Below are 27,989 nucleotides of genomic sequence, written 5' to 3'. Positions count from 1 at the left end.
GTTCACAGTTTTTCTTCGTCCATCCAACCTCCATATTGGACACCCGTCGGACATCGACGGTAAGTACGACGGTCGATTTTATAGAATTTCGAGGTTTATAGAATTTTATAGGTTTCGATTATACTGTATTATTAATTAATACTCGACGGCGGTGAACGACAAACGCGCACGCGCTACGAGTCGCTCCAAAGGTTTCGAGATCGGATGTTGACCGAAATCCGCAGTTATTAAAACACTCGACAGCGGTGAACAAACGAGTTCGAACGACGAGTCGATCCATCAGTTTCAAAATCGCACAATGATCGAAATCCGCGGTTTTTGAAAAGCTCGACAATGGCGAACATAGGAATAGGACCGCGGGTCGAATGGACCGTTTCCGAGCGCAAACACTCTTATCGCTCGCCCAACAAGGAACGTGGGAATGCGTCGCGACTTTTACGCCACTTATCCGCGTCTCTCGAGATTAAAGATCCACGCGCTCGTTTTTCGAAAACTAGACGCAAAATCCGTGGACAAACATCTCCAGCGTTCCATCTAGAAATAACCGATGGCGTCATCGGTAAAAAAAAAGAAAGAAAAAGCGAACGAAAAGAAAAAGTTGACGAGAGTCAGCGTCGCGAACCTATCGCAGCTGTTTTCGTTCTTCAGCGTCGAGAGTTCTCGATAGAGGGCGATTTCGAGTAGGAAGGAATCTCGAAAAATTCCTTGAAACGATTCCTTGACCCCGGAAGACTCCACAATAGATTTCATTGAGAAAGCATCTTTATCTGACATATTTCGTGTACACCTATTATCGCTTCTAACATCCTTCCGCGAACCGTTTGGAGAAAAAAAATGTCTCCTTGAGTGGTCCGAATTTGTGGACAAAGCAGCATTCAGTTATAAATTATCGGGGCTCGCGATATAATTAATTTCCTCTCCGCTCCGCATCGCGTTAATCACCGGCACGCTTTTAATCTCGGAATTCATAAATATATGGGTCTTGGAACTCTCGCGAAAGCAGGAAGCGATCGTCGGGAAATATTTGAAAAACGGAGCACGCTAGATTCGTGTACGATGTAAATATTTGGGGAAGGGTTCGATAAATTTCGACAGTTCGAGCATTATTCGGGCGGGAGACACGGGGCACAAAGGGTCGTAAATCCTTACGCAGCTGTCCCGATGTCTACTATTATCGCTCGATTACATTTTTCTCGCTATCCATTCATCGGAGACCAGTCCCGAATGTCACTGCTCCTCCCAAATATCGCTACTCTTCCCGAATATCTTCCCGAATATCGCTACTCTTCCAGAATCACTCGTCGCGTTCTCAGAATCAAATTGTTCCAATCTTTATCGGAATTCCGAGAAATCTGGGCCCCAATTAGCGCCCGATTAGGCCCCTTTCGTATATCGATAAGGATTCTCCGATTTGTCGGAGAACAGGGAGAGAAATCTAATCGATTGGTACACAATGCGGAGCTGGCCACGTGTGAATTTTACCAAGGCTGCATACCCATACTCGATCAGAAGTCTGAATTATAAATCAAACACGAGTAGCGTTTTATCGAAGCGTTACCATGGTAATTATGCGACGGACCGATAAACGGGCCTGATAGTTTTGTGTTGGGTATCTGTAGTTTATCTTGTATGCTAGATTCGATTGCATTCGATTTGAAAATGATCTTCAAGTTTCTTTTTTGTTGAGAGTGAGTTTGATTCTTCGTGGAATGTGGAACATTCTGTGATCGTGGTATAAATTTATGGTAAGTAAACGAGTACTGCGTGTTCTGAGATCAGTATGGTGTGATGTTCTTTGATGCGTGGTTACGTTAATAGCTCTTTTTGTGTTACAGACCTGTATGGAAGTGCTGGGATTCTACAGAGAAACGATCTTCGGAGTTTTGTAAAAAATAGACCCCTCTGCGATTTTGATGAACATCAAACTTTGTGACTGCGTTGTAGTTTGAAGTTATAATTTAGTGCAATGTATGTACATATTTTTGTTCGATGTATTTAAGGAACAGTTTATTGTAATGGAGAACTATTACAATAAACAATTGCAAGAATAATTAATTTCCGGTTACATTAAACTGTTCCTTAAGTCTAAGTACACGAAATTCGCAATAAATAATTATTGTCAATAGTTGTCTATTACGATAAACAATTACAAAAACGATTAGACAACTGTTGTAATAGACAATATTTATTTATTGTAAATTTTGCAATAATTTAAGTAATTTATGTAAGTTGCGTTTTATCAAAATGTAAGTTAAGAAATACATTATAAGTTTATCGTGTTACTGTAATAATAACTATTGTATCATAATTTTTGTATAAATACATGTATGTACACATTGTAGATTTTTAACAAAATGTATAAAGAAGTGTTTTTATAATAAAAAAACGAAAGAAAAGAGAAATTGTGTATTTTTTATTTATTCACCCTTTCATTACCAAATCCTGAAGACCTACATGCCACTTTCGGAATGTCGTTTATTTAAAATTTTAAGAATTTACAAGAATTCCTTCTGTAAAAAGAGAAATGTAGAAAATAAAATTTTGTATCAGGAGAACATAAGTGAGAGGAGGTGGCATGAAGGTTCTCCGAATCGAGATTCTCGAATTTAGTATTAAGTATCAGGAGAATATAACATGCGAGAAGGTGGCACACATGGTTTCTTGTTCTTATTTTTCGGATTTTTGCTATTTCGAACGTGGTATCAGGAGAACATAATATGCGAGGAGGTGGCACACATGGTCTCTTGTTCTTATTTTTCGAATTTTTTCGTTTTTCGAACGAGGTATCAGGAGAACATAACTTGGGAGGAGGTAGCACACATGGTTTCTTGTTCTTATTTTTCGGATTTTTGCTGTTTCGAACGAGGTATCAGGAGAACATAACATGGGAGGAGGTGGCACGAATGCTACTTCTTAGAATTTCTATGACGTCATTTCCAAGAATTATCGAAATCAAGTCGAGAAATCCAGATTCCCGATTCTAGAATTTGGTATCAGGAGAACATAATACTTGAGGAGGTGGCACATATTGAAACTTTGATGACGTCATTTCCAACGATTCTAAATTTGCTAGATCCAAGTTGCCAATTTTGGAATTTGGTATCAGGAGAGCATAATACTTGAGGAGGTGGCACAATCCCAATTCTTGGAATTTTGATGACGTCATTTCTAAGAATTCTAAATTTGCCAGATCCAAGTTGCCAATTTTGGAATTTGGTATCAGGAGAGCATAATACTTGAGGAGGTGGCACAATCCCAATTCTTGGAATTTTGATGACGTCATTTCTAAGAATTCTAAATTTGCCAGATCCAAGTTGCCAATTTTGGAATTTGGTATCAGGAGAACATAATACTTGAGGAGGTGGCACAAGTCCCAATTCTTGGAATTTTGATGACGTCATTTCTAAGAATTCCAAATTTGCCAGATCCAAGTTGCCAATTTTGGAATTTGGTATCAGGAGAGCATAATACTTGAGGAGGTGGCACAAGTCCCTATTCTTGGAATTTTGATGACGTCATTTCCAAGAATTCTAAATTCGCCAGATCCAAGTTGCCAATTTTGGAATTTGGTATCAGGAGAACATGATACTTGAGGAGGTGGCACAATCCCAATTCTTGGAATTTTGATGACGTCATTTCTAAGAATTCTAAATTTGCCAGATCCAAGTTGCCAATTTTGGATTTTGGTATCAGGAGAACATGATACTTGAGGAGGTGGCACAAGCCCCAATTCTTGGAATTTCGATGACGTCATTTCCAAGAATTCTAAATTCGCCAGATCCAAGTTGCCAATTTTGGAATTTGGTATCAGGAGAACATGATACTTGAGGAGGTGGCACAATCCCAATTCTTGGAATTTTGATGACGTCATTTCTAAGAATTCTAAATTTGCCAGATCCAAGTTGCCAATTTTGGATTTTGGTATCAGGAGAATATGATACTTGAGGAGGTGGCACAAGTCCCAATTCTTGGAATTTCGATGACGTCATTTCCAAGAATTCTAAATTTGCCAGATCCAAGTTGCCAATTTTGGAATTTGGTATCAGGAGAACATGATACTTGAGGAGGTGGCACAAGTTCCAATTCATGGAATTTTTATGACGTCATTTTTAAGAATTCTAAATTTGCTATATCCAAGTTGCCAATTTTGGAATTTGGTATCAGGAGAACATGATACCTGAGGAGGTGGCACAAGTCCCAATTCTTGGAATTTTGATGACGTCATTTCCAAGAATCATCGAAATAAATTTACGATACGCAAGTTGCAGACTTTGAAATTTTGTATCCGGAGAATATAAGTAGCGAGGAGGTAACGCAAGTGTTTTATGCAATTTTTTTTTTCGTGGGATCGTGGGTGGGGTTTTTAAATGAACAAACAGTAAATTCCTTTAACTTACGTTTATTGAAACTCAATAATATACAAGTACAAGGTTTTTCTTACAATATTCTTACATAATTATTAATGTATACGCATCTTACAATACTTAAATAACAATACATCTTACAATACTAAACTTACAATACTTAAATACAATAAAAATATATACGCAACAACTTATTAATTATTTTCTTGACGTCCATTTGCCAAAGTCGATGCGAGATCCACGTCGCAGGTCCTCCAATGAAGCTCCTTCAACTCTGTAATCCAACAAAGTAGAAAATTGTTAATGAACTAACGTAATAATCCGTAAAAAGCCGTTAGCGTATGATCATAAAGTCTGTAAATGCTTACCGTAATCTTGATTGCCTCGAAGAAAAGTACGCGCAGCATGCCGCGGTCTTGTTTCGTCGAAGGCTTATGAAAGACTGATGGACAGCTGCGTCGTTTTTAACTTATCTCGTCTCAAATTTTCGACTTCGATTATAATTGCGTTCTGTATTGGATTTTGTTTCGGATCCTTCTTTGAATCTGGTCCATCAAATGTATTGTGAAGAATTCTTGAGACAAACCTGGAACATTTAATTCAAATCACTTCAATAATTTAGTAGAAACAATCTCTTTTTCATCTAAGCATAAAATAATATGTGTATGTTAAAAATGATGTTCAACATGCAATGGAGATATATTTGGTAATAATGTTCTTTGTTATCGAAAGAAATAAAATTTGAAAGTAATTACTCATTGTAAAATACACTACCATTATTCTGACAAATATATATTTTTTTTTATTTGAAGCTGATTTAATCCCCTGCGGGTTATAAAGAAAATTCATAAAAACATAAAGCAAAATTATAAATTGGAAATATTAATGAATGTTACTGAACATTACTGAATTGCATGAGAGAAGAAAATGAAAGGCAACATCAACTAAATCATGAAAATTATGCAACGTGGAGACTTACGGACTCGGGAAATGTGATAGCAACAGGTAGAGATACGGTGGTAGAAGAATAAACGTGGAGCCACGGGCAGAAGCTCCTCTCTCCTCGAACGTCAAACAAAGACTGATGTATTAAAGGTCGAATGCTATCTACCTTCCCCACTGTGTTACTCAGATACAAAATTTTCATTCGCGACTAGTTGCATTAATATTTGTGACAGTGATATTATTTCCATTACACAATTGTATTCTTACTTTACATCTACAGTTTGAAGAATTTACATTTAGAGAGTTCTATATATTTAATTATTTTTAGATTGATGCAGTGAGTTACAATTTATTTTATCCTATTTTTAATTTTTCTTATATTATTCTACTTTTGATTCTTCTTGTTATCCTATTTTTAATTTATGCTATTCTCTTTTAACTAACATTATTTGAATTGTAAATGTTAAAGATACAGGGATGTTCAATGTTGAATGCATGGAAATATATTTTTCTTTTAAAATATTGCCAATAGATAAGTATTAATTATGATTCGAAATTAAAATCATTCAAGAGATTCAAACACTGGCGCCAGTTCTGTCTGCAGTTATCGACTGAAGATTGCGAATCTATTTTTAATAAATGGCGTTGTGTCTCAATAATTAAACACCATAGCAACAACCAATTTAAGGTATTACAATTTCATACTTCTTAATTTTAATTAATTATTAAACAAAGCTTCATGTATCTTCAGTCCCTTAAAGACGCTCCGATTAGTTCGAGCGCCCACTCACAGATGGCAGTTTCGACCCATCAATAAAAACTTCAAAATCAAAAAAGAAATGTTTTATAACTCAAGAACAAAGGACCAATAAAAACGACTACCGAATTAAATTAATTTACTGTACTGTAAAATTATTAAAGTGGTTAAAATTAATAACGAATTATCGAGACGGCTTCCCGTTACTCAGAGATGTCACAGTATTTCCGAACTTCCTGGTCATTGAACTCGGTTCAATGCCTCTTTTCGCTTTGATAAATTTAGCGAACTTATCAGTCAGCAAGATGATTTTCGATCTGACAATCCAAGGTTTCGAAACTATACCGAAATTCGTGAAGAGAAAAAGAAGGATAAAATTCCAAAGTCAATATGACAGAAGGAAATAATTGGCAAGGTAAAAAATTTAAAAGGTAAATAGTTTGCAAGGTAAAAAGCTCACAAGGAAAATATTTTGCAAGGTAAAAAGCTTGCAAGGAAAATATTTCGCAAGGTAAATAATTTGCAAGGTAAAAAGCTTGCAAGGAAAATATTTCGCAAGGTAAATAATTTGCAAGGTAAAAAGCTTACAAGGAAAATATTTCTCAAGCTAAATAATCTGCAAGTGAAATAATTTGCAAGCACAAAACTCGGAACGAAAGAAAACTCTGCGACAAAGACGCTCTCGCTTCGAAGACCGAACAAAGACTGAGACCCGCACCGCTTGTTTTTACTCGATAAACCCGACTTTCCACCGCTCCATAACTTCCTAACAAGCCACAATTGAAACCGTCAAAATTTATCGCGACTGACATTAACGGCGTGAGAATCATAAAAATCAAAACTTGAAGGTTTTGATCGCCAGCGAATCAATAGCAAAAACGATCGAGTTTTCCAAGCGTAAAGTCTTTCGACGAAACCGGAGCGTCTCGGCGATACGTTTCCCTGATGCCTGTTAATTGCCAGAGCGGCGAGCAAAGATAATTGGCATTTGGCAGAGAGTGATTCGCGATACGAGGCAACGGGTAACTTCTCGGAAAGAATCCTTCTGTTTGTACGTTTTTCGTCTTCAATTCGACGCTGGTCTGCGTACAACGATCGTAGATAGGTCGCGACGCCGCACGTTCTCCTTCTTTCTCTTCTTTCGCTCCACCTTTCAAGGTCTCCGTTCTTTTTGCGATTCGCAACCCTTCGCGATAATAGCCGACTTCTATAATTAGTTTGCATCCTTGGAAAGCGGGGAAAAATTGAGATCACGGTCGGTGCGATTAGCGAGGGTGAGAAGGGGTGATAGGGCATCCTCCTTACTCACCTGATTTGGCTCCACGCGACTTTTTATTTCCTAAAGTTAAATTTTGCTTAAAGGGAACCCATTTCAGCTCACTCGAAGAGGTTCAGAAACGGAGAATCTCTCTAAGGGCTTCCAAAAACCTCGTTCCAGAATTGTTACCAGCAGCAGAATGTAGAAGTGTGCGAATGTAGAAGGGGACTACTTTGAAGGTGGTAATATCACGGAGAACTGATTCTGAAGATACAATGATTTATTGAACTAGCCTCGTTTTTTTTGTGTCACACCTCGAATCTCTGTTTCGATTACGTCGAGTCCGTTAGTCGGTGACGAAGGATCGACGTGTAACTCGAGGGTTCTGCGTCGAGCACTCTTCTGAGACTCTCGAACGTGGTTCACCAACTGGGAATAACCCCTCGTTATCGAACGACGATTAAGATACCGGGGTCTGGCGGACGGAGAGAATCGTTCAAGTTGAAACGTCTGTGTCTATTCTGTTACGTCAAGGGCAAAGGGAGATAACGTTTCTTCGGTTTCGCGGGTTCGTTTCGAACGGAAGGATTTCAGTCTATCGAAAGTTGTCGGATAAAAAAAGAATCGCGATAACGGAGAGATAAACCGGTCCCTCTGCTCGCCTACTGCCGACTGAGACTAATTGCGAATCCGATTACGATGTCCTCGGTTATTATTGTAATTAGCAACTGCATCGATACCACCCCGATCGACCAACGCAACGACCACCTTTAGTCGGAGACCGATCTCGAGGAAAACTAACAGAGGAGCTTTTGCGAATGCTTGGCGGAAAAAGCACCGGTTATCGTCGAACGATTCGATCGAATCGATTCCGAGCGGCTCGGAGGCTGACCACCCGCGCTCGTGTTGGTCGCGAGCCTGAGGGAGGGAAGAGAGCGGAGCGAACGGAAAGAGGTAGAGAGGAAAGGAGTCGGGACTTTTTCCTCGCTTACACATGTGGTTAGCGGCGATTCGGGTCCAATCAGGGCCGCAATCATGTTTCAGTAGATCCTACTATCGGCACAATTTTATTTTTTTCTACCTTTTATTATTCATACTTTTGCCGAATTATTTTTAGAAATTTACTACTACTTTACAAATTATCGTTCCTCTCAATCAATTATAATTTCTTTAGAATCCGTTCGATAATTAATATTCGATACAGCAGTGTTTTGAGGCTCTCAGAAGTGCAAGATGTATTGAATCAGATCTTTACTACTACTTTACAAATTATCGTTCCTCTCAATCAATTACAATTTATTTGGAAGCTGTTTGATAATTAATATTCGATACAGCAATGTTTTGGGACTCTCAGAAGTGCAAGATGTATCGAATCAGATCTGTTGCGCGCTTGTACGCATGCGCAGAAATGCTATGGTGGTAAGACACCCCGATCGAGAAAATGGGATCAGCGCCATCTAGCGGTGGGCGTTTCGCCGCTACTCCTGGTAACAGGAGCGCAGAAAAGTAAAGGAGGTATTCGATAAAAGTAGGTATAGTGCGCATGCGCGTCGAGGAGGGTACGCCTGCGCGGTAACTGGTCCGCGCATGCACAGTAATGGCTGCGCGCATGCGCAGTAAGAGCTACACGCATGCGCATTGACCACACCTTTTCCATAATGGCGTCGCATCAATAAATAAATACCTACTATGCAAAATGCCTAATTACTAATTACCTGCAAATAATATACACACTTTTATGATCGTCAAATATAATTACATGCCTCTGCAATTTTCTAGTGCAAAAATTATGAAGATCTTGTACGAGAATGTACTATAAAATATTAAACAAGAATAAATTAAATAATTAATTATATTTGCTGAAAATGTTGACAAATTTGGTACGAGATTATAGATAAGGAACCACTGATCATTCTTTGATCATAAAAGTGCACAAATTGTATTCCAAAAACGAGAAATTAATTATTGTATACCGGTGTCGTTTGTAGCAGTGACGTGCCGCCATGTTGGAAAGGTGGCGTCGCCCCACCTCTCGCGCATGCGCGCAGCTGCGCGGGAGACCTACTGCTCCGGATACCTCCTTTACCTTTCTGTTATCCTGCTACCAGGAGTAGATTCCGAACGCTAACCGCAAGATGGCGTTGGCCAAATTTTTTCGAGATGAATCTTTTATTCGTGTGATGGTCCAGGGGAGTAATTTTTTTTCTAGTGACAATAATTGAAAATTTATTAATGTAAAATAAGGGCTTTTGCTCCTAATAAATGATTGTACTTGCAATGATAAATAAATAATAAATTATACATATAATTTCTTTTTAATACTAAAACTACCAAACCGGTCCACAAGTTTTTTATTATAAGATACCCATTTTTTAAAAGTACATTCCTTGAAATCAGCATTGATTTTCATCAAGATAAAGAATAAAAGTACTATTTATGTTTCGTCGTTTATTTATTCCTAATTTCAAATTCAGTACACATTATATGCCGGTAGGTTTAGCGTTAATAAATATACAAATAAAGTACATGCAATAGCCCACAATTTTTCCTACAGTATTTTATTTTTCTAAACAGAAGTATTAGTTTTGTCGAGTGATGAGCTCGAGTGTTGAAGCTCGAGCAATAGTAATCTTGAATGCAGCCCTGAGTTCGATAAAAGCTCGGCCCGTAGCTCGCGGGACGAAGAAAAGGATCAACGACGCGCTGACGGAAGAGCAGAGAAAAAGAGGGAGATAGCGGTCTCGGACAAGTTGAGCGAATCGCGTGTGCGATGGTGCGCACATCCGCGCTACGAAAGAACGAGACCGAGCTGGAGCGTGTGCCGAGCCGAGCCGCGTACGCACGTGCATCTCCCTACCAAACAAACCTTTTTTCTCCTGCGAATCTTCGTTCAAACTTTTCCCGCGTTGGAGGCCAAGATTCGTTCAAACTTTTCCCGTGTCAGATGGCAAGGTTTACTTCAAACTTTTCCCGCGTCAGACTCTACGAAAACAAAACACAAGCGGAGAGATTTAGTAACCCTTGACACGACCGTGAAAAGTTCACGCGCGAGTGGAAGGGTCGAGAGGGTTAGATTTACGAGTTTTCCAGAAAATCGGTCAGACGTTTTTACGAGAAGAGGTTCGATAACGAAAGAAACACGATTCGACCTGGCAGTTTCCTAGCGCTTTTTAATTGTTTACGTACGGGTTTAACGATCTCCGAAAATTTCTCGAGGTGCTTGAGGGTACGAAGAAAAACGATCTTACAAGGCACGCGCTGCGGGTCACCGGATCGATCGTAAAACGCGAACGACGTGTTTCGTCTAATAGCTGAAACTGTCGCCTCGATAAATTCCACCAGTCCTGTCAAAATAACGCGTAGCCGGCTCCGTCGCGCAATTTGCCAACGGACGACACTCATTGGATCCCGCTTTTCAGAAATTAATTCAGGTTTCGAACTGTAAGCAAACGAAAGGCTTCGTGGAACGTGGCTTCCGAGAGAAAACTCGATTGAAGAGGAACTAGAGGTTCGCGTGGAGAGGGTCAGAAGTGATCCTCGACGAGGGTCCGTTGTAGACGACTAAAGTCTAAAGTTTCTCCCTTTCGTCCGGCTGCGTTCCCTCAAAGATTCGTGGCTGCCGTTTGGTTTTTCTTACGTTCGGTTCGTTTGACACTCGATAGCGCTCGAGCGTGCATAGTTGCGCGTTCTGGGTTCGCGCGAGATCTCGATGCTAGTCATCTTTTCTACTCTTCTTCTTTTGCCTCTTCTGCTTCTTCGGTTTTTACTTCTGCTTCTTCTTTCTCTTGTTCGCTTCGACTCCTCTACGAGCCGTGCTGTTTCTTGCCGCTGCTCCTCCGATACCATCTTTCCCGTTTGATAAATCGTTACCGGAAATTCCAGCAAAAAGCGTATCGCTCGTTCGCGCTCTAGATGCTTAATTGGCGGGCGACCAGCGTCCGTTTTCTCGAGGAGGACCAACTCGATGCCTGGTGCATTTTTCCTTTCCTCAATACTCGATTGTCGAATAATCCAACGAAACGTCGATATCGATCAATACTGTTGGATCCCGCGAGAACAACACGCTTTATTTTAACCCCTTGCACTGTGATGTTTTTGTCAAGCGCGTCGGAACTGACTAATTCCAGCCATAACATGAAAACAGACACAGAAACTTGAAACGTTAATTTGGTTTCACGCAGTCGTATTCAAAATTCGAGTAAAATTGGTCATAGCCGAAATATAAGTGCGCCACGAGTCAGACTCGTTAAAATAGTGTAAGGGGTTAAGAAAACTCGATCAGCTTTATTGAGTCGACTAAGTGCTACACTCTTTCTGAACATTTTTCGATATTTCGAGGTTTATGTATACTATTGTTGGAGATAGGGACGGTGGTGAAGGAACAGTGACTCAGGACGGGTCCTCAGAAAGGAATAGAAATCGTTTCGATTAGTATGTTTGTTGGGGACGAGTCCACAGTGTTTACTATCTTATTTGGACGCATCCAGCAATGTTTCGCGAATCCTTTTTCTCGTTGGATCTCGAATCATAAATTTTGAGGCGCGCGCCGTGGAGCGCACCGCTGAAACAGAGGCCTCTTTGTACGCTCCGTTTATTTATCCGTCAACAATTATACCGGGACGGTGAACGGAAAATCGCGTGCCAGTTGATCGATAGTTTCCATCGTTCCAGAATCGGGCTTCGTCCTTCTTCCTCGATGATTTCTAAACAAAATCAGCTTTCACAATGATCTCAGAATCAAATCTATCTGCCAAATCATTGTGAAAACCAGTTTCGTCTCGGTTACCTGTATCTTCCTGGTCGAAACGACGATTTGGGAATCTACCGGACAAAGGCTTGGCTTCCTCTTTGTCGAATCTCGAGCAAGGGGAATCGAGTTAAGGGGTCTCTGTTGCGAACGTCCAAAAATAAACGAGCAGTCTGCCAGGATTTCGGAGGCTGAATTCCCCGATATTCGATCTGATTCTAATCGTTCGATGCTAATTAAAGAACTCGTTATTTTTCATTCCGATACCGTTTTCATTGTCGAGGAACGCGATAACGCGGTCCATTAATAACGAGGCCAAGATGACGGAGAAGTCACGAGTCCGTGGACAAGAATCACGGCGAGTATTTTCGCGGATCCGAACGCTATTAATCCGAACGTGAGGATCCGTTGACGTATATTATTTTGCACGTGCGCTATCGGGCGGTCGATAAGGCGCTGACGGTTACGCGAAGCCCTGATAAAGATACCAGTCGACCCTGCGACCCCGTGCCGATTCCATGGAAGCGGGGAACCTAGCGATGTCGAACATCGTGACACGACGGAATCCTTGACGAGAGCAAATTCGCGTCCTCAACGGACCACTGTTCCGCTCGAAGTCTCGTCGAGAAATTAAAAATAAAAGACTTCGATAGCGTAACGATCAAGCGAATTACGACGATTACGTTCAATCCTTCCGAGAAGCGAGTCACTAGCGTTATCTAATTAACGTCTCGTGTCGTCGTAAAAATTAACGAGCGAGGATTAGCGGAACGTTTGACGAAGGCCTTTTAAGAGATAACTTTTTGAATCAAAACGCGCCGAATTAATTTACCGACCGAATAGCGTAGCTTCTCATTGGTGCCTGCAGAGTGCGCCTCCGTTGGTACTCGACTGTCGGTAACTTAGCGCTCCGAGTTACCGACGCGGTCGGTAACGTACCTACTGTTGTACTGTCGGTAACTGCGTTACCGACTGTCGACAAACTTGAACATGGTTGAGGCGTTTCCCACGTAAGGCGTGACCAGTCCACAGGCGCAAACTTTGATAAATTTTTTAAACGAACTATCACTTTGTTGTTCTAATACCATTTGCTGTATGTTGCATAGGAAAGTTTAATTCTAATTACGTCGATGTCGAAATTCCTCGCGAGACTAAAAAGGAACGAAGCCGTGGAAGAAAGCGAGCGAAGGCTATCTCGCAGAGCGTAGTAAGAGGAAGAGGCGTAAAAGTCATTCAGACCAGCGTCGAGCCATTGATAGAGGCGACGAAGCGAGGTCAGCTATTTGTACGCGTGACAGACCCCTCCAGAGAATTTCGTGCAAGGATGTGGAGACACATGCACAACACCTACGTAACGCCTAATCGTGCCTGGAGAAATCGGAAGCTCCTCGCGAATCGAATTCCGGTATCTTACGAATTTTGGAGGACTTGAAATTTTTAGTTACCGAGAATGTAGAGTTATATAATTTGGTAGCGTTTCTCTTAGGAAAAGAAGCGGCATTCGGAGACGATCTCGAAGCCGATCACGCGCAAAAGCAACGACAGGAAAGACGGATTTCCATGCAAGACCGATCGCGAGAAACACCTTGACAAGGCTGCCACTCTTGGAATTCGCTTCTCCCTCGACATACCGGCCGAGTGAGTAATTGAGCGAGAGAGAGCGGACAGTGAACGCGCGAGCGAGACGGACAGAAAGAGTGGAGAGAAATACATATTACGAGAACGGCGGAGAGGAAGAGAGAAGCGGTGGCGCGCCGTGAATAATACGCGTACGAAAGAACCGCAACTTTGAAAAGTGTCACGGGACCCAACCAACATTCTTTCTATTCTTTCTCGTGGCTCGTGACTGGTCGCGAGCTGAGCGAAAATAGGACGCTGGCCTTCTAGCCGGATCTACGATCGTTCGACCAAATTCGCAAAGAGTAAACCGAATATCTCTTCCGCTTTCGAGTTCGTTGCTCGCTTAAAAGTCTCGGCCCAAAACAGTTTTACGAAACGGAAACGACACGGTGGAAACGTCGCGAAAGAGGACGCCATTCGTCATCTTTCTATTCTGGGATCGGCTAATTGCTCTAATTAAGAAGATCACGGCTCTAGAATAACGCGTCGGGTTTATATTTGTCCGCCGAGTCGACGCGTGACGTTTCTAGCCTCCGCTCGAAATTCTAGCTCCGCGTTTTCGCCTCGCGTGTTCCACGAGCTAGCGGAGAAGCGTGCTTCTTAGATCGGCGATCTTCTCGCGGGACGATCCGGTTGGCAACCGAACAGGAACGAGGAGAGAAGTCGAAGACGAAATCGAAGCTATCGAGAGCAACGGTCCGAGAGGAGAAGCCAGCCGTAGGAGTAGGGACTCGCGAAAAAGTAGGAGCAGAGAGAAACGGCATTTTTCGAATCGAGTTAAAAAAGCTTTTCCCCGGGTTCGAAAACCGGTAGGTCCACGGAGGAAAATCGAAACGTTTCCATCGGATCGGAAGGTAGAGCGACGAAGACTCCCGAAGAAGAAGGAGTAGAAGTAGAAGCAGAGGAGGAGGAAGAGGACGACCACCTATACAAGGACCTACGCGGCCAGTGGGAATGGAATGCAGATACGAGTCCAGTCTCCGACTTTACTCTTGCCTCCTCGCCTCCTGATCAGCCACCTCCACCTTCTCGTTCTTTTCTTCTTCCTCTCTTCTCTTCTTTTTTCTGCTCTTTGGTAGCTCTAAACAGCCCGCTACTCCTCGCGTTCCTTCGCCACCTATTACTTTATCTTCGATAAGCTTCGAAATTTCGTTCGTAGAAAAGTTTCGCGCGGTTTCGAGATCGAATTTGGCGATTAGGGTCGATCACCGTTGGGTGGCATGGCAGCGGTGGAAAGGGTCTGCAAGTGGAATGCGGTCGACGCGCGGCCCTGCCGTGGGAGACGGCCGGACAACTACACCGACCTACTACTAGTAACGCGTTGTCAGCATCGCGACTTAAGGGGGGCAATACCTTTAGACACATGAAAATAACCTGATATTTGGGAATTTTTTTTCACACAACAATCTACAATCTACTAATCTACTAATTGAATCTACACTATGGAGTATAATAACCTACCCCTTTGCAAAGTGACTCCTGTTCAATACATTCAAATAAATATTTTTTAAACAAATCTACACTATCAAGCTTAATAATCTATTCCTTTGCAAAGTGACTCCTGATCAATAAATTCAGATAAATATTTTTTAAACAAATCTACACTATCAAGCTTAATAATCTATCCCTTTGCAAAGTGACTCCTGATCAATAAATTCAGATAAATATTTTTTAAACAAATCTACACTATCAAGCATAATAACCTTTCCCTTTGCAAAGTGACTCTTGTTCAATAAATTCAGATAAATATTTTTTATCTGAATCTACACTATCAAGCTTAATAACCTAACCCTTTGCAAAGTGACTCCTGTTCAATAAATTCAGATAAATATTTTTTAAACAAATCTACACTATCAAGCATAATAACCTACCCCTTTGCAAAGTGACTCTTGTTGAATAAATTCAGATAAATATTTTTTAAACAAATCTACACTATCAAGCATAATAACCCACCCCTTTGCAAAGTGACTCTTGTTCAATAAATTCAGATAAATATTTTTTAATTGAATCTCTACTATCAAGCTTAATAACCTACCCTTTTGCAAAGTGACTCCTGTTCAATAAATTCAAACAAATATTTCTTAACCAAATCTACACCCAACATGGGACATACAGTGAAACAGAAAAGAAATAACCCCTTGCACTTATTTATCAAGTGCGTCAGTTAGACCGGACTAATTACAGCTACAATATTAACACAGACAAAAGAATTTGAAATGTTATATCAGTATGTTATAATGTAATCGACTATGCAAATTATAATTGGACTTGAACTCCAAATTGAAGCGTATTAAAAATTTGAGTAAAATTGATTTCGACCGAGGTACGAGTCAGACTCGTCAAAATGCAAGGGGTTAAATCCCTTTTCCTTCGAACAAACTGCACGGTCCAAGGAATCGATGTACTCGAGTAGAACCGTGTTTCGAGACGAATCACGATAGTAGCCGATCTCGGGAATCTAGTCGTCTGAAGGAATATCGTTTCTGCCGGTTCGAAGGCAACGTAACGAGGAGTCACCGTTTCAAGGTTACGAATACCGACGCTGTCGCCATTATAATATGATAATTCATCGATAATCCCGATGAATAATGGAGAACCGTTGGCGCGGTGTGCGTTATGTCATTGTCGATCTTCGCGCGTTACGATATACAGAAGAGCCGCTTCATAATGGATTAGCTTCGATTGCCGTACGGTGGCCGATGTTTTCTCGTTTCGTTTTCGTTCCTAACTCGATTTATCCGGTGTCACCTTGAATCGGCTCGGATCGTTTATCGCGTTAACTAAGCTGCTCCAGCAGCTCTTCGCTTAGATCGTTCCACGTGGGAAAATTCACGATAGCGCCGTGATCGACCTCCACCGCCGGCAAATATTCCCGCAGCTGTTCGATAATAGAACGATACGAGACAAGACGAATTACCACATTGCGAAGATTGTAGCGTCCGTTTTACGCGACGATCTTATCGGATTTCGCGTCGACGACTTCGATCCGAGGAAACACGGAAAAGTGGTAGAGAAGGAGCCAGATCCGAGAATAAAACGGAAAGCGAGACCTTGGCACGGATTCGTCGGCAACGGCGGCGTTCCGTTTTTGCCAGACGTTGCCGATCGTCGACGGTTCGATCGACTCGTTCGGGGATACAAAAGCAGGTGTATTTCTACGCGAACGTTCGCGCGAGCGTACATAGGATGTAGACGCGTAGCCTCAGCGTGGGACCAAAGCGACTGAAAAAGTCGCACGGCGCAGCGACTCTCTCACAGGCGAGGAACGCGCGCGTGACAGCGAACAGATCGAGAAGCGTGATTTTGGTAGGTATTTTAAAGCGCGAGCTCTCGATCGAGACTTTCGCGAAACCGGCCTTCGGACAAAACATCCCTTACGGAAATTTCGAGCTCGTTCCTCGATCTCGTTCGACGAGTTTCGCGAGCACAATAGGAATCGTCGCGATTCGCTCTAACGAGAGCAGCTGGTACGCCCTTCCCTGTCGTTTTCTCGAAAATAAGCGAGACGAAGAAAGGAAGGACGAAAAAACGGAAGCTCAGACAGGGAAAGAGGCGAAGGAGGAAGGGAGCGCAGGCTGCAGGAGTCCCTTAAGGACTTTTCCGTTCGCGCTCCTTCTCTTTGATCGAGAAAGAAGTGGGGCCAAAGGGAAGGGCTGACAAAGGGGGATAGGCACGTGTCTCGAGCAGGACATCTGCCTCTGAAAAGGACCCACTGTTATGTCCCCATTATATCGTTTACCTTAGCAGCGGACCAGCTATCCCTTCTTTCTACTTCGTCTTCTTTCGTTCCCCTTCCTTCGAGAACGTCTAAGACGAGCAGCTGCCCTTTTCCCTCGTAAACCGGACTACGCACCTGCCCCTCGATTTAGGAGGATAACCGTTAACCAACCCCGAGAACCGAAACGTGGAAAAACTCCTGTTGTAGAAAGAAACCAGGGGAGTTAAAACGGCACGCGTGACCGCTCGAAACGGGACAGCGGTCATCGACGACGACGTCGGGGATGGTCAGTAGCGATCGTAGGTGACGGAATGTAGCGAGCGTCGCGGCGCTTCTATTTCTGCGCGTCGGACGTCGACCCGCAGACAGCTCCCAGACTACGGCGTTAATAACCGACGAGCAGGACCTCGCGGAAAAACGAGCCGCGAACACGTGCTCGGACCTTTCCGCTCGCGAGCTTCAGCGAGGGAACTGGGTCGCGTTGTCGTTCAACCACGCGCTTGCACACCGGTCAACTAGATGCGGAGAGATTCAAATATATACCGGCAGACGTGTCCGATACGGCTTCTCGGAAGACGACGCGTTTCTGGCACGCGCGCACTCGTTTTAAACGATTCGGCCACCTTTGCCCGCGACGATCGACTCGCGACCGCGAGAAAACGCCGACTGTGGAGCGCGCGTACGCGCAGGTAAAAAGCGATCGGTTGTTCTGGAGGGGACTCCGGAGGGCAGATCGTCGAAGGGAAGCTTTAAAAGGGGCGGCCATCGGGATTCTAACCAAGCTCGTCCGCTTTTAAATGAACGATCCCTCGGCAACGAAATCGTTCGCGAACGCGCGCGCCTATGCATACGCGTATTGTGCGAACGTACATACGAATACCTTCTAGGTACGAAAGGAAGCCAACTTCCTTCCTACGTCCGATGTCACGCGCACCACCGTTTATATAATCCATCCTGTGACGTCAGGCTGTTTAATCCATTCATTACTGAATCGGCTCGCTCGCTCTCTTTTTCTCTGTCGCTCGTACTCTGTCGAACGTTCTCTCTCTGGCCGTTCCCTCTACAGGGACGCGTCGCGAAGGGAGAAACGAAGACGTCGCAAAGAGGAAGCGCCGTTCTTCGACCTCGAGTTCCAACGGAGATTCGTTACGGAGGAAAGAGCGACTTTCGAAGGTTTATCGCGCGTCGTAAATCGAACTCGATCGAGTTGCGACGAGTGGGCGGATTCGCGTGGCGATCGATTTCGACGCCTCGAATGTCGAACATTCCTCGAGAAAAACCGACACGATTCGGAATCGAAGTACATCGGCATCGCGTGTCTCGCGCGCGTGGATCGAATACCGGTACCAGAAATGACGGTCACGAAATCGTTACGCGTCAATCGAAACCGCGATTCTATTCGACTGCGTACGAATCCTGAAAGAACCTGTTGCGCGCGTGCCGCTTTTCATCGCCTCCTTTTACGACGATGCGTGTCGATTCGACAACGACTGATTTTCTCTGAATACGATCGTGTAGCAGCACGCGCCCAGGTATTTACGCGATCGACCATTTGCTTCACGCAGGTGATACCATGACGCAAATCTTTTATCAGCTAGTTTCGCGATATCTACGCCTAGCGTTAACGAGTGTTCTGCGAATCACGAAACGGTTCAAATAAAACGAGCTGGATGAGACGTTGCTCTCGTCAACGTATTTTCGAGGGTCGACAATTAGCCTGTGCTATTTTGCCTTTCAACGATTTATGATAGGGATAGACTGCGTCTAAAGGTTGTTTATGAAAGTCCAAGTGAGGCGACAGACGATGGCTATTGACTTGGAGCCGCGTGGTCATCGGATGGGCTGTGTGTTTTGTCAGTTTGTGAGACCGTAGAAAAGGCAGAAAGTTTGTTATTGCAATGCTGAGAGTCTAAGCAAGATTTAGAGGAATAGGGACGTTGTTCCTTAAGGATCTGGCCACGGAGTGAGGATGCCTTTGGTAGGAGGAACCTCCCGGCACCTTAATAAGGAACGTATCGCTTTTTCGAAAATATCTAACTGTGATTACTCGAGTAATTATATCGTAACGATCAATAACGAATATCGCGTCGAACGTTCGCACGTTCAACTAACGGATCCTCGATAAACGAGAGGATTGGGCGTCTCGTTAACGTTTCAGCGAACACTCGTCAAGCATTTACCCACGAATGTTACGCTATCGAGGAAACCGGAGTTCGTTAACCCTTAAATGATTCCCTGTTACAGACTCGTCTTTCCTCAAAATTTTCGCGATTTCTTTGTCTCGTTGGGGAGGGAATTTTATAACGACGAACAAAGAGGAAGGGAAAAAGAGGACTTAAAAAAAAAAAGAACAGACGAGTGGTCGATGTTTTTTACCCCCGAACCTTGAACGCCGTTGCCATTGTTGCGGCAAACGTGTGGGAAAAAGTATTTACTACGGAGCGAACGAAGAGCTTGCGGTTCATTCATGGCGGGTTTCTGAATGGCAAGAGAAAGAGGGAACGATCTATGCACAGGACGTGATACGCGGAGACACGCGCACCGTCCACGGAGATACGCGTATGCGCGTACGCGCCGCTGCAACGGCATAAATAAACGCGATCGTTTGTTCGCTCTTGCAAAATGCCGCGAACGAACAAATCGATCGAAAATTCCGTTCGCTGCGATTAAACCGGCAGCCGACGCGCGTGCATAGCCACGTACTTTCGAGTTCGCGTTACGGTGCATGCGTCACGTCGAACAAGCAGAAGAAAAGGAGAGAAACAACGGAAGTGGACCAACGCGGAACGCGCAACGATGCATCGGATGTACGATTTAGAAGAGTCTGCGAACGTCCATTATATAACGACCCGTATGTAAAATACCCACACATCCGATACTACCGCTTAGATAAAGGATGTCTGTAAAAACGCGATGGAGCATTGTGAACGGGCTATAAAAACCGGCGTTAAGGCGCTTGTAAAACGCGGCAAAAACTCGACGAATAAAGTACGAAACGTCCGGTCGACTCGTATCCGTTGTTCGGCCGCCACTGATTCGCGGTTTCTTCCGATCGTTAGACGGTGTCCCAAAATTGAGAACCGCTGAGCACCGAAGGAGTTCCCACGCTGTGCCATGCGCGTCACACGCGGCTATATCGCGCCCGTCTAGATACGTCTGCGACCAGCGTGGTCCAATAGGACTTTGTCGATCGCGGGTTCAAAATGTATCGGTTCGATATCGGCAAGAAGCTTCTGTCGCGACAAGATCGTACGAGCTCGACCACCTGTGGGAACCGTATTTTTCAGTTCGTATCTCAACGATATCGCACCGTTACGACCACCGTGTCGCTTACGAAGGTAATTACTAGCAGAAATTTTCCATCGAACACGTGAGAACACGACACTTTCTAGGGCGGAAAATGGAGAGGTTCGATCTATCAGAAATGATAAAAATAAATAAAAATAAAATTGAAAAAAGGGAGGTGGGAACGGTGAGTCACTTGGATGGCACATTCTCTCTACGTGCGGATAGAAGGAGAGGGAATAAGAAGAAGAGCTAGAAGAAAGAGAGAGGAACGTACAGCGAAGAAGAGGGAGAAATATTCTTGCCGCGTGCGCGCGCGAGACCGGTTCAGACAGCCAAAGTTGAACGAACCCACGCGCGCAGGCTGAAGCTTGCTAATTTTTTAAAGACCCATCGCCGATCGGTACTGCTACTATCGAGACGATCGACAAACGATCAACGACCTACTTGCTATTCGTTCGCGGATCTTTTTTTCTTTCCTCTCTCTTTGTCCCTGTTCCACTTTGCAAGATTAACGCGTACGAAATCCAGTTTTTCGCGGTGGACCGTTCCCACGGTTGACGTTCGCAAATCGATCCGTCCTAGATGGAGCGACTTCGATCGCCGAAGACGGCAGGCGCCTGTGCTGTGTGACGATAAAATATTTGTACAGCGAACGATACGTTGTTTGAGCAACAATTAATGAACGTCTGTTCGAGTACTACGAACGCTACGAATCCGTTCCGATCGTCTGTCGAACGCTTATCGGTGAAAATCGCGTGGATCGCCGAACGAGATCGACGCCGACGCGATAAAACAAGAATGCTAGTCGACTGTTTACACCGAACGAATTCACAGCCGGTATAATTCCGGCACGTGTAAAACTTTCAAGGACGAGGCGTGTCTCGAAACGCAAGCGTTACGCAAGCGGAAAACGGAAGCGAGAAACGTTTCTCTAATTAACCGACGAATCGGAGGGAAAGAGAACGAAAGCCGCGAAAGAGAAAAATTGCCGCGGAGGGCAAAGTTTCGCAGGGTCACGTAGTCGCGACGCACGTGCGTAGGAGCCCGCAAGAATTCGCGCACGCGTTAACCGTATGACGTCAACGCGCGTCTCGGAACAGCTGACCGCATTCCACGATAATTGTTTTGCATAACCGTATGGCAGCGAGGCGTCGGCCCTCGACTTTCGCGATTTTCGGCAAACGATTTCCGCGGAGAAGTTTCGCGATCGAAAAGTCCGCGAAAGAGGGGATGAAATTTGAAAGCGACCCGATCGAGGTGGGGGTCTTCTAGATCGATGACAGCCCTGTCCGGTCGTCGATAGTTTCGCGGGCAGCGCGTTGGCTTTTAAAGTTTAAAGAGCCAATCGCGGTGTCGGTGCCGAGAGCAGCGTCTAGGCGCGTCAGCGGTTCTCAAACGACGGCGCTGACTCGTTTCCGCGACGGAACTCCGTTTCTTTCGAACGTCGCTCGGAACGAGAACCGCGGGTGTTCGAGGACGGAAGGTGCAGAGAAGAAACTTAACCGTTCGCTGTAATTGTCGTTGAAAGAGCTCGTTTCGGAAGGAAGTCGAGGAATGCGACGGGCGACGAGCCAGGGGGACACTTGCGCCGTATAAGGTCTTGTTTAGCGGCGACCGATCGCGACTTTTCTACCCATCCGGTTGTCTTCGGGGAATCTTAATCTGTGCTAGAGCGGTTCAACGATCGGAAAGATTAGGATCGTTAGGTCTCTTCGAAGTGTTCGAGAGACGCAGAGTGTTTGCGCGAAATCGAGTTTCCCGCGGTTTCCCGAAGAATTCGGGAAAAACGGGATTCTCGGTAATTCGAGACAACGCTTTCGAAGATCGGTCACGCGCTGCTGGATTTCTCGTTCGCCACTGAAACGCTATCGCGCTGGACTCTGAACCGAAACTACTCGTTACTTAACGGTGAGCCGAAAAAATAAGCATAAATCACCGCCCCGTATCACTCTTAATATTCTTATTCTTATTCATTAAGCCGGAGTAAACCGTATAGCGCAGATAAGAAATAAATTTAACGTTACGGTTACTCGATAACGAACGGAACCGAATGAATGAAGACGATAGGTTGCCGTGCGTTTCAATAAAGCTGAAACATTATTGACGCTCGGCCGGTATCCTGCCGACGTCTTCCGTTCGATAAAACGCGTCGGTTTAAATCTTCCTGCTCGTTCCTTCGGCTGAAATTCGTCTTTTCTATCGAACGATAGAAGCGCCGTTTCTCCTCCAGGGTTTAGAGTGCATTCGCACGAGAGAAGCGTACATCGGCACGACAGAACACGCAGACACGAACAAAGCGCGTTTCGCGCGTACGAGGCACCGATACATACCTACTCGGAATAGAGAGTATGTACAGTAAGCGCAGCAGACCGTCTCGTCTCGTCGTGGCTCAGACCTTAATGACGTCATTATCTCTAATTAGAATTCCCATAGTGGCAGCGACCCTCCCTACCGGCACCCCGTTACACCTGGCAGATACTGTTCCCCATTTCGTTGTACGCGTCGTGAGGAGAATAGTACAACCGATTATAAACGCGACGAACGTACCTCTTTCACGACCCTTTCGTTCCTCGAAAATTTTGGATCGCTCGGTGCGAAGGAAAAATTGCGTGGGAAACGAAAAAGTTCCGCAGGTCGTTTTTACCGCGTATTTCCGCGAGGTTGAATAATAGTCGCGTAATAGAGTGCCGCGGTGACACAACCGAGCTTCTCTGGTTCTCTTTGTCGATGCGGCGCGAGAAACGGACGAAAGGAGGACGGAAGAAAGAGAGACCGAACGAACGAAGATAAAAGGAAGGAGAGGGAAAAGAGCGAGAGAGAAAGAGAGAGCGACAGGAGGTCGGAGAGGAAAGAGACGTGCATGGCCAAAGTCATGCGCGACCGCCTTGTACGTGTACGTATGCATGATTCCGCGACCCTTCCGCCGCCACTGCTACCGCCGCCACCTCCGCCACTGTCGCCGTTACCGACGTCGCCGTCACCGACGCAGTCACCGTCGTCGTCGATCGACTGAAACTTCCACCACCACTACCGGAATCATCGTTGCTCCCACTCTCGTACGCTATCGTCTCTTTTCTCTCCAATTCGAGGCTTCTCGCAACGCGACGCGACGTTCTGTAACCGTGACGTCAAACTAGATACCTGTTGCATGCGACGCGTTACGGAGCCAGCTGCGTTTCTACGTTTGATAAAAAACGATCGAACGAAGGGAAAGTCTGGGAGGTTTAACGGGGTGAAAACGCCGATAGCGAATGCAGTCCGTGTGTCATTCCGCAAAGAACGGAATCAACGAAAATAGACGAAGCTCGTAGCTGCTTGGAGTTGCGCCAATGATAACGTCTAGGCGCCACGGAAAAATTTCTACGACGCGACGACCAAGGTGGAGAGAGATCCTTCGATCGACCACGAGATCGGTGTTTCGACTAGGCGGAAAAAAACGTCCACGCATTTGGCCTGCGGTCTCGCAATTTACAAAAGAAATTATCGCTCCTAGAATTGATAAAAGGCAAATAGACATACGGGCAACGATAAACAAGGACAGCGTTCTCGATGACTTCCTCCCTAGCGCACTGGCGCTCGATCGACGCGTTTATCGCGCTGCTGTTCGCTATACTTTTTCTCGGCCGATCGTGCTTTTTCTTCCACGGCCAATTATCGGGCTCCTCGCGATCGCGAAACGGATAGCATTTTCAAGCGGCACATATCCGGCGAGGATCAAATCGCTGATGAAAATCGAACAAATTTCTTTTTTATCGCGAGCAACGCGAGTGAGAACCACGGTTCTAGAACGCCGGTCGCCGACACATAAATAGAACGGTGGACCTTAACGCGCGCTTTTGCGCCTTTATGTAACTTGGCCAAATTTATGGTCGTTATCTATTTAATAATACGCGGATTTGCTTGCGCCATTTGCCAACATCAAACGATCGTACGCGCGTACTCACGTACGAACGTACACGCGTGCACGGTCCGGCACGTGCGAACGTACGCGTTTAGCGTAAATTTCGCGCGAGTACGTTCACCTCGTTATTCACGGACGAGAATTACCGTTCGATCGAAAATCGTTTCGATCGAACAACGAAACGAGAATACGATTTTGGTGGCACGATACTGATCGGGCACGTGGCCACGGATCGAGACGTACTGCGCGAGCACGTAAAGGCGTCTCGAACGATTACATCGCAAACGAGTACTTTTCGCTGCGACACGGCAAGTTTCTCGAGTTTAGTCGCGTGTTTTTATTTCGTCAGAAGTCGAACGTTTCCTGGACGCGTCACCGGAACTGACGCACGAGACGATCGAAAGAATCGTCGATCTGGACGTACCTTTTGCAAGTCGGTGATTTGTTGGCTTTTAATAAACGGGGAAACGACGGGCCGAGGAGGAATACGCAGGAAGCGATGCACGATCGAAGCAAAGAGCAGACACACCAGAAACACTGCGGTGGCACGAGCCGTTCGAAACTCGAGTGACGTAAGGTCGCGAACTGTCAAAGTCGCACCGTAAACGACCGACTGGTAGACGGACGAGGACTGAGTAGGGCAGCCGATCGCTCGTGGATTCCCTGTTCTATCTCTCTCTTTCTCCCCTCTTCCCCCGGTGCCGATCCCGCCGTAACCGCTCCCACCCGTCTCTCGCACCGTTCCTACCACTCTTTCTCGCTCCGTTTATCCTTCCTTCTTCCCGTACCGCGACATCTCCCTCTCTGTTTCGCCCTTCGTCTCCTCCTATACCGACTTCTCTTTTTCTCCATCTACCACCTTCGCGACATAGTGAAGCGTGCGCGGCTACCGTGGGAAGGGGAAGCCACGAGGTCGGAAAACACGGAAATTACGGACTGAAAAGATGGAGCATTATCGAACGTAAGTGGATCGAATACGCGGCTCGAAACCCGTTCTAGTCGACGACGGTCGAAACTTCTCCCGAAACGTTCCGAATAAAAACGGAAAAAGGAAACGGAAACTACGGAAAACGAACGAACGCGCGGATCGGAGAGAGAGAAGAGGACGGAGAACGCACGAGGAGAGGGTAACGGGGAGAGAAGGAGAAAGACGAATCGCGGGCGACGGAAAAATTGTCGCGCAAAAGCGACCGACGCGACGAGATACGCGCGGAACCTCCTTCGAATTTTGCATCGGGACGCTCGAATTCTGGCTCCGTTTTTTAAACGAAACCAATACGAGCGACGTCGACGGAAAACGTGGAAAGACCATCGCGAACTCGTAGTCCGAGTTTTCGCCAAAAGCTCTGAACGTGGCGCGCTCTCATGGCAACGATACGAGGCAGCTGTGCCGTTTCATAAAATGGCTGACTCTTTCGTTCCTGGTCTTAGACTTTGTCTCTATTTCGTTGTTCTAGGCGGCGCGTGACGCGCGACCGATAAAAATCCCTTACCGGAATCGGCGTTCTTCGAGCGTGTCTCTCGCGGCGTTCCTACGAAGGATTCGTCGAGTCGCGTTCTCCTCGCGATTTGAAGAGAGAATCGGCGCGTTCGAAGAAACCGGCGCGATTTGCGTAAAGTCAATGTCGAGGCAAAGAATTCGGCGCTGACCGTAAAGATCTCATGCATTATGGAGACAGCGATTTCGATAGGGTTCGAAAAAGAAGAAATCCGTGGCAAGTCAGCACGGATCGGTCGCGCGGTATCGCGTTCGTAGGCATACGCGCGCGAGAGGTGGAAGCGATTACAATTAGAATGGTTACAAACACAGGCGTGCAGCGGCCGCGTGACGTTCACGTGAAGAATGCCAGTGCTTAATGGCCGCTCCATACTATGTACTAATTGCTCGATCGAGTACGATTACGGTTTGAGCCAGTGGCGGAAACTGGCGAGCCGAGCGTCCATTACGTCCGTTCACTGCGAAACGCAGTCGATCTCGATCGGTCCGTTGGCGGATCGAATCGGTACGCGAGCAGAGGCGAGGCGAGACGAGGTTGCGCTGGCTGGCATCTTTTCTGGATAGCGAAGAACTCGCCGGCGGGGTAACCAGCCGACTCCTCGAAATATCGCAGACGTATAAAATTGTCGTGGGGACGGTGGCGCATGCAAATAGAAAATAGAAACGAGTTTAGAAATAGCGTCGCCAGTCGACGGCCTAGAATTCGATCGGACGCAGCCCCTCGCGACACTGTTTCGGCTTACTTGGAACGCGCTCCGTCTCGACCGAATCCCGATAAATAAGTATCTCGGCCCGTCGTCTCGGGAACAAGGGGAAACCGAAATACGCGCGATTGCAAAAGGATCGAGCGTTTTTGCGAGGCCGACTCGAAAGTATCTCATTAAACGATGAATAATACATTAGACATCGACGCGATTAAAAGCACCCTATAGATGGCCCGCAGACGCGGTTACACTTCCTTGAATGCAGCATCCTGCCGTAAAAATATTGCCCCGGCTAATTGACTAGTCCCGGTTGGGGTTCAACGTTGATGCGAGGGACAATACTAGCTCGCCCGCGACTTCCTTCCTACGTGGAACGAGCGAGTAAACGCGAGTACTACTGGCGTCGCGTAGAAATTGCGCTCGGTAGTGGTTTCATTCATAAACTCGCACGAGTTTAGCGAGGAAACGTTTGCACGCGTTAACGAGGGAAACGCTCCGCGCTGCGCTGTAAACGCCTTAAAACTCTAACCGGAACGTCTATCTCGTTTCCGCTCGAGCTACCGCGTCTAAGTAGGAATTTTCGAATTTTCTCTCGCGCGATCTCTTTGCCCTTTTCGTCGAAACGCGCGGTCGACGAATCGGAGACGACAAGGGACGGAAATGACGCGGACGAAAATTGGACGAGCAGCGATACTCGCGATCTTGGATCTCGATTTTCAAAGTGCGGTGACCCTTCGAGCTTGGGCGGAACTCCTTCGCTTCCGGTGTTGTTCCGACGCTGCTATTTCTATATATAAACCCACACGCTTTTGTTGGCGTACACCTACGGCACATACGCTCCTATATGCCACCGTAAAACGGTCCTGCGTGCCAACTAGGCTATCTCGTCGTTCCACGAGACGGCCGCTCCTTCGTTTCGACGACGAATCGTTTTCCGTTCGCGCTCCTCGCGATTCCGGTAAACCGTCTCACCCAGACTCGTGCCTCATTATCTGCGAAATACGGGTTTACGGAGTCGTGCGGAGCTATGCGCGTAACCGGAGAAGAAAGCCTAAAATTGATCCACTCTTTCTTTGCTCCTGTACGGAAAACCTTTGAAAAATTAAGTCGGTGGCTCGAGTCGACCCTTGTTTAACGACGAGCAGGGAATAAAACGTCGTAGATTGTACTCACGCGAAACGTTTCCTGC

At 45.5% G+C, this 27,989-nt stretch overlaps 1 long non-coding RNA gene across 1 annotated transcript; it reads right to left on the bottom strand.

Annotated features, from left to right (window-relative positions):
• Positions 1–4,400: 4,400 nt before the first annotated feature.
• Positions 4,401–5,824, bottom strand: LOC105662363 (uncharacterized). The gene is made up of 3 exons (XR_001095841.2): positions 5,344–5,824; positions 4,733–4,950; positions 4,401–4,638 (listed from the first exon to the last, which is right to left on the bottom strand). It is a non-coding gene; the product is annotated as an uncharacterized LOC105662363 (long non-coding RNA).
• Between the last annotated feature and the right edge of the window lie 22,165 nt (positions 5,825–27,989).

This window comes from Megachile rotundata, chromosome 8 (genome assembly GCF_050947335.1).
Source record: "Megachile rotundata isolate GNS110a chromosome 8, iyMegRotu1, whole genome shotgun sequence".
Lineage (NCBI taxonomy): Eukaryota > Metazoa > Arthropoda > Insecta > Hymenoptera > Megachilidae > Megachile > Megachile rotundata.
Note: the sequence above shows the minus strand (reverse complement) of the source record. Positions and strands in the feature narration are given on the sequence as shown.